This window comes from Mercenaria mercenaria, chromosome 12 (genome assembly GCF_021730395.1).
Source record: "Mercenaria mercenaria strain notata chromosome 12, MADL_Memer_1, whole genome shotgun sequence".
NCBI lineage: Eukaryota > Metazoa > Mollusca > Bivalvia > Venerida > Veneridae > Mercenaria > Mercenaria mercenaria.
The window spans coordinates 14123564-14130097 of record NC_069372.1 but is presented as its reverse complement, the minus strand read 5'-3'; the positions used below and the strand labels follow the sequence as shown (position 1 = coordinate 14130097).

Below are 6534 nucleotides of genomic sequence, written 5' to 3'. Positions count from 1 at the left end.
TATTTCCGTAGGGTCCCGCTATTAAATCTTAAGGCCCCATGCAAATTTGAAGTAAGTAGACGAGACGTTTTAATAAACACTTAAACCGGGGACGTACAGCTTTGATAATTTAGTGCATGATTTTAATACACCCTAAAACACATCTTCATATCAAAATATCCGCTTCAAAAAGTGAAATTTTAAAAGATTTAGTCGGGAGAAATATGATCAAAATATCGATTTAAGAAAGGTAATTCGTACAATTCTATGACTCAGACACTGTGTGACTACTTTCTCTTGGTTGAAAATAAAGTTTAATTCAACGTTGAACATAAACTGAAAATCAATAAAGTGACAATTCCTGTCCGTAAACATGGAACTGTTTGACCGTAAAACAACGTGATTTGGTGGCCCTTCGTTTGGGCCTCAAAAAATACTTAACCTTATTAGACGTAAACAAATCAGCTGTTTAGCTCGGAGGAGAACCTAGCTTTGTTTACGTGAAATTTCAACCACTAGATATATCCATTTCCCGAGTTATCGTGAAAAATATTCCAAAAGTGTCTGGTTGTAGGACGCTAACGCTAGCCAGTATAGGCTAAAACTTAGTCTCAAAAGAAGTTGGTTCGTACTCAGTCATTTCGACTCTTAGGACGAATCGTTTGGGTACTTGATTACCGTCGGTATCGACAAACGCTTTCCTACTGGTTCCAATACTGGTACCCGGTATAAGCTGTATCAGCGCCTTAGAAAACGCCTTTTACATAAAATGAGTTGTCTTCTTTGTAGGTAGTTTTATGTGTTTTTCTAAAAATAGCATTTTTGCACATACGACCTTATTTTTCAAGCACCCAAACGATTCGTCCTCAGGGTCGAAATGACTGAGTACGAACCAACTTCTTTTGAGACTAAGTTTTAGCCTATATAATCAGTCTAGAATATATTTTCTGCATGTAATTAAACAGGATTAAGAAAAGGGATAAAAACTTTGTAGTTATACTATAACTAAACTCAGTTTATACCTGTATTTGGACAGTTGTTTGAACATGTAATTTATCTGCTGTTTTCAATTACTGTTTTGTTAACGTTTCGGCGGTGTAACACGGCTATATTCAGTGATGGTTAACAGGTTATAACACACTAAATACTAGCAGTTGTTGTTCTTTATTCTATATAAAATTGTCCTATTTCCAATGGCCGCAGCACACTTCATGACCCATTTTAAATGTCTGTAACCTACATTTTCTTAAAGAATATTGTCAGTGCTAAATAAAAATCAAAAGAAAGATGGGGGTTATGTTTGATGCAAGAAAAATAATTTCAGTCAAACACACAAACTGCAAACTAAGCTAATATATGAGACCCCAAATTATACTGGTGGTGTATGATCTAAGTTTCCATGAAACATTTTGTCATGTTGTTATTGCATTATGAATATGCTACCTAAATGTCAACCATAGATCTGTCATGTGATTTTAGCAAAGTAATTGCAAAGAAAATAAGGAAAATAGCTCCACAGAGCGAAAAAGCTGAGGACTATTTGTATCCGCCATTATGCGACTGACATTTTTTTCGCGCCATTTTTCTATTTAGTGTCTGTATGCCAACCGTGTATTAAATCTAAGAGGGTCCCTTGCTACACAAAATGGTGGTGTCTAGGGAGTTAATATATTAATATGCCTCCCTTCAAGGGAATAAAAGACATTTTACTCTACAACCAAACAAGATTAAAGAAGCATTATTGTGGCAAATAACTACCGTAAGCATTTTGTTTTCGTAAGGGATTGGTTACATGGCCTGTAAGCAGAAAGCAAGCTCCAGTGTTCTTCGTAGTGGTTATTTCGTATTTGCTGTAGGACATCCGGTAATTTGGAATTCAGGAAATGTAAAATTTGATATCTTGACATGATATTAGTTGATGAAAGTGCTTTCAAATATCGCGATTTACAACTAAGGAGCTCTTGTTGTAATTCTGTTTTCTTGTTGAAGATGTTCTTTTCACAATTCTTCACACATACTGTGTCAAACAGCAACTAAAAAACACAAGGTACAACACTTTTTAAGACCAGTCAGAAAGGCAGTCATAATACTAAAGAAACTAATGCCTAGTTTAGACCGTTACTAATAGCATTTTATCCAGTTATGCTAATCGGTTGGAATGCATGTGGAAATCGACAATTCACGATAATTATGGAGCTCAACTTGCATTAAGGCCCGTTCTCACTGTCCCGGTTTAGCGTCTCGGTTCAGCGTCCCGGTTCACCCCGGGTCAGAGAACTGGGACAAACCGGGAAAACCCGGTGCACTTCCGTGCTGACACCTTGAGCGACCGGGACGAACCGTAGGGGAGAAAACACCGGCGCCAGAGTTAGGCGAAATCACCAGAAAGTAATATCTACGAACCAATTTTCTACTCGCCGTCGGCAAAATCAAGAGTTATCCCAGAGGGTAGACTCATACCATCAGACAGGGTGGCCGGCCACCTAAGAATCTCACGAGATCCCGTCCACCCCAATGGACGATTAAGGGAGAAATCGCAAGCCGAAATCAGGCGAAATCACTAAACCGGGACAAACCGGGAAAAACCGGTGCACTTCCGTGGCGACACATTGAGCGATCGGGACGAACCGTAGGGGAGAAATCACCGGCCAGAGTTTATGCGAAATCACCAGAAAGTAATATCTACGAACCCATTTTCGACTCGCCGTCGGCAAAAAACAATAGTTATCCCAGAGGGTGGACTCATACCTCCAGACGGGGTGGCCGACATAAGAATCCCACCAGGTCCCGTCCACCCCAATGGGCGATAAAGGGAGAAATCTCCAGCCAGAGTTAGGCCCCATAGTTTTCTGAAGAAAATTTCAGTTATAGGTGTGACACCAACATCGATACACACGGGTGCCAGACTAAAGGATTTCACGTGACAGAGGCCGTACACGTGTTTTTGGGCCAAGACAGCTCTTTATAAACCACGTAACACGCGACTTTGCGAAAAAAAAATGAATTTACTGGTTTTACGCCCATAAGCGTTACAAGGACTTGATTGTTTTTTTTTGTTTGTTTGATTTTAGTTGTTCTTTTTTCGTTTGAATTTGGTGCCAAAAAATATTTTTTATTCAACAGAAGGAATATGAAACAATACACTGGGGATAAAATATGTCATGAATAAGATCAAGATTGGGTCCATGCAAAAAAAGAAAAAGCTTTTTCGACGTAGTATCATGACAACCAGGTTGCACTGCACTAAACCACATTCCAGTGTGGTATGGCATACAGCCATATAAATACTGAAGATTCAGGATGAATGGGTGTCGCTTCGTCGTATCTACCCTTCGTGGGAGGCTGAAATCAGCGGTGGGGTGCAACAAAAACCCTTCGGAAACCTTATGGTAGTGCGTGCGAATGATATGATATCTTTTCTGCTAGATGGGGTAAAATAAATAATAAGCCAGAACCTATATAATTTGTTAAATGATAGAAGAACTTGTATTGAAAATACCTTTTTTACATGACACAGGCATATGACTAGCATGTGTGTATAGTATAGCCTTGAATATCCCTACTCGCAATGTTTTACGACTTTTTATTTTTACATTTAGAGTCTTGAGAACAATGAATTTGGAAATGATCTGTATAAGCATATAGAAAACTGTACAACCCGATTTGAGGTACGTTGAAACTAAAGTCATTTTTGAAGAAATTTGAAGGAATATCAAAATTCTGTGTGGCTTATTGGTAGATTACTAGTATTTACTTATGTATCTAAGTTGTCAATTTAATATTTTTCAAAATATTTTCAAAAGAAGTGGATCGAAAACGTCCAAAATCCTGGACGCCTACCAGTTCAAAATAAATTAGATGTGGGCTGTAATATCAAATATCAATGCTGATATATACTGCCACATACCTTGTAGGCTAGTTTGTATAATTATAATTTATATAAAAATAAAACATACCTAAGCATTATTATGGCTAGCCAGAGTAACCAGAGCAAATAAATTCCTGGTTACTTTGGCTACTCTGGCTGACCAGAGTAGCCAGAGCATGTTACAATCTTTGAAACTCTGTCTACTCTGGCTGGACTCTGGCTACTCTGGCCTGCCAGAGTAACCAGAGTTCTAGCTACTCTGCTGAACTCTGGCTACTCTGGCTGAACTCTGGCTACCCTGGCCAGCAAGAGTAACTAGAGTCCTGGCTACTCTGGATGAACTCTGGCTACTCTGGCTGAACTCTGGCTACTCTGGCTGCTCTGGCTAAGTTCACGCACATGAAAAATGAAGAAACATGAAAACAAAAAATCTAACAAATACATATTTTGTAGTCCCATTTTCGTACAATCTCAATAAAATCAATTTTCTGCTCATTCTGCGCAATTTCGCGAGCCTGACGTCATAATGACGTCATTTGGCGTTATCGAGTAAATTTGAACATCAATGACGTTGCCAATTTGTAACTAAATGCATATGCTGTCAATTGATGTATTTAAACAAAAATTAAATTCATTATTATAAAAACCCAGTGTTTGAAAATTTGAGTTACCCCCATTTATTTTGAATTTAAGTAAATTAGGGGTAATTGTCTAAAATTGAGCACGTCTTTAATCTCAATTTTAAAAATGGCAAACAAGCAAATTTACATGCCAAACTAATTATATTACAATTATATGATAGTCTGAAAAAATCCCTTGGAGTGGGGCGGGGAGAGGGGTGAATGATTTCACCTAGTAGGCGGGGACTATAAATATTTTATTGACCAAGATCTCATTTAATATTTTCAGTCAGAGGAATCTTGGTCAGAAACTGCTCAGAGCTGAGCAGTAACACCTCAGCATGAACACAGTTATAATTACTCTACAGGCCCTTTGATCTAATATCCCATGACCAGCTAGCTGGTGGTCAGCAATCCTAATGATAGAGTGGGGCTGATAAGAATGACAGGCACACTCCAGAAGCTAAACAATGATAAAGCTGACCTATGGGCATAATTTATTCATCAGTATAGCAACAAATGAGACACACATTTTATATCATGTTTATTAACTTTTGAAGATTTCTTTTCTAAGTACAAGTATTGCTGGAAAAATAATAAATGATTTCTTAAAATCTATATTATCATTTTAAGTATTGTTTTATTTTAATTCCAAACTCTAAATGTTAACCTAATTATATATAAAAAAAAATTGCTAACAATCGGAGACTCTTTCTATTACATAACAGACTCTCTGCAACAATATATATTGATTTTAAATACATCTGAATAGGCGTAATAATAGAAAGTGTATACATGTCTTAAAAGTCATATATAACATCTTAAGGAAACTCTTATGTCAACATATAAAAAAAGGAGCCAATTAGGTGTTTTTCAGTCTCCTGGTAGACATTAAATTTAATAACCTGACCTCAACATTTTTACGCTTCTACTACGCTTCTACAATCGAAAAAAAACAGCGGATTTTGATGTGTTTTAGAACACAGTAGATATAAGTAAAAATGATACAAAAAAATTAAATTTAGTCAGTCAGTAACACATATATTTCTTTATCAATATTTTTATATTCAACTGCAGAATCAATGGTCTATTTAAAAATTTATTTGTATAAATTTTGATCAAGAAGAAACATAGAAATTTAATGTTAGAATACAATTTACCCAGATGTTCAGTGCCATATCAGCCTTCAGTGTTGAGCCATAATTCACTGTGGTCAGTTAGCTTGTCAGTGATAATGAGATAACATGCTGGGCAGCAAACCACAGATATTTTGTGGATCTGGCCAAGATTCCTTAGACTGTTTTGTTTGGTATTAGATATTAACAATAAAAAGTTAAATTAAAAATAACTAAAATTTTGCCTGCTATGTTACTGACAGACTCTGTACCAAAATATTACGGTGTACATGTTTGCTTGTCATCTGTATAAAATTAAAAACTAATTTTTAGACGACCCCGACCTTGACATTGAAGAGTGACTATCGTGATTGGCTGTATCTTGTGATTCAAAACACCTTCAAATGAACCGGAACTCCAACATTTAATGCACAAGATCTAGCTTGGTTTAGTCAAGTATGTGTTTTAAAAACTATGTTTTAATTACGTTCACTTGCGGTACTTGAATTAAAACGGACTTCGTCAAGTCATTAGTGATCCGGAATCCCTCACTTGACTGTACCGGTAATAATAAACTGGAAATAATCAACTCATATGTGCGCTGGATATTCATTGAAACAGGATTTAATCGCCGTTGTATCATAGTGGAAATCTGATATTCTTTAATAGTGTTCAAAACGGTATGTTATTTCATTCAGTTTGTGATTAAATATTTACAGAGTATATTGCTTTGATTCAGCTATGTAGAAATGTAGAAGCTGTTTTTTAACAATGACCGTGTAACATAATAAAAGCTCTGCATTTGATATCACACACATTTTGGTTTTGATGAGACCAACCTTAACATTTATTATCCTATTTTTTCCTATATTACATCTGTAAGTATCTGGGTTAGTACATAGGCAGTGGCTAAGGGTCTGGTAACTGGATCTCTAAACAACCTGTATAGGGC

At 36.5% G+C, this 6534-nt stretch overlaps 1 protein-coding gene across 2 annotated transcripts in view; it reads left to right on the top strand.

Annotated features, from left to right (window-relative positions):
- The first annotated feature begins 5956 nt into the window (after nucleotides 1–5956).
- The window catches only part of LOC128547231 (uncharacterized), a 94431-nt gene continuing 93853 nt past the window's right edge, over nucleotides 5957–6534 (top strand). Inside the window, exon 1 of one of the 2 annotated variants that reach the window (XM_053519265.1) lies at nucleotides 5957–6262. The gene's annotated coding sequence lies outside the window, so the exon portion shown is untranslated. The remainder of the gene's footprint in view (nucleotides 6263–6534) is intronic. The other variant, XM_053519264.1, reaches the window with a different exon arrangement.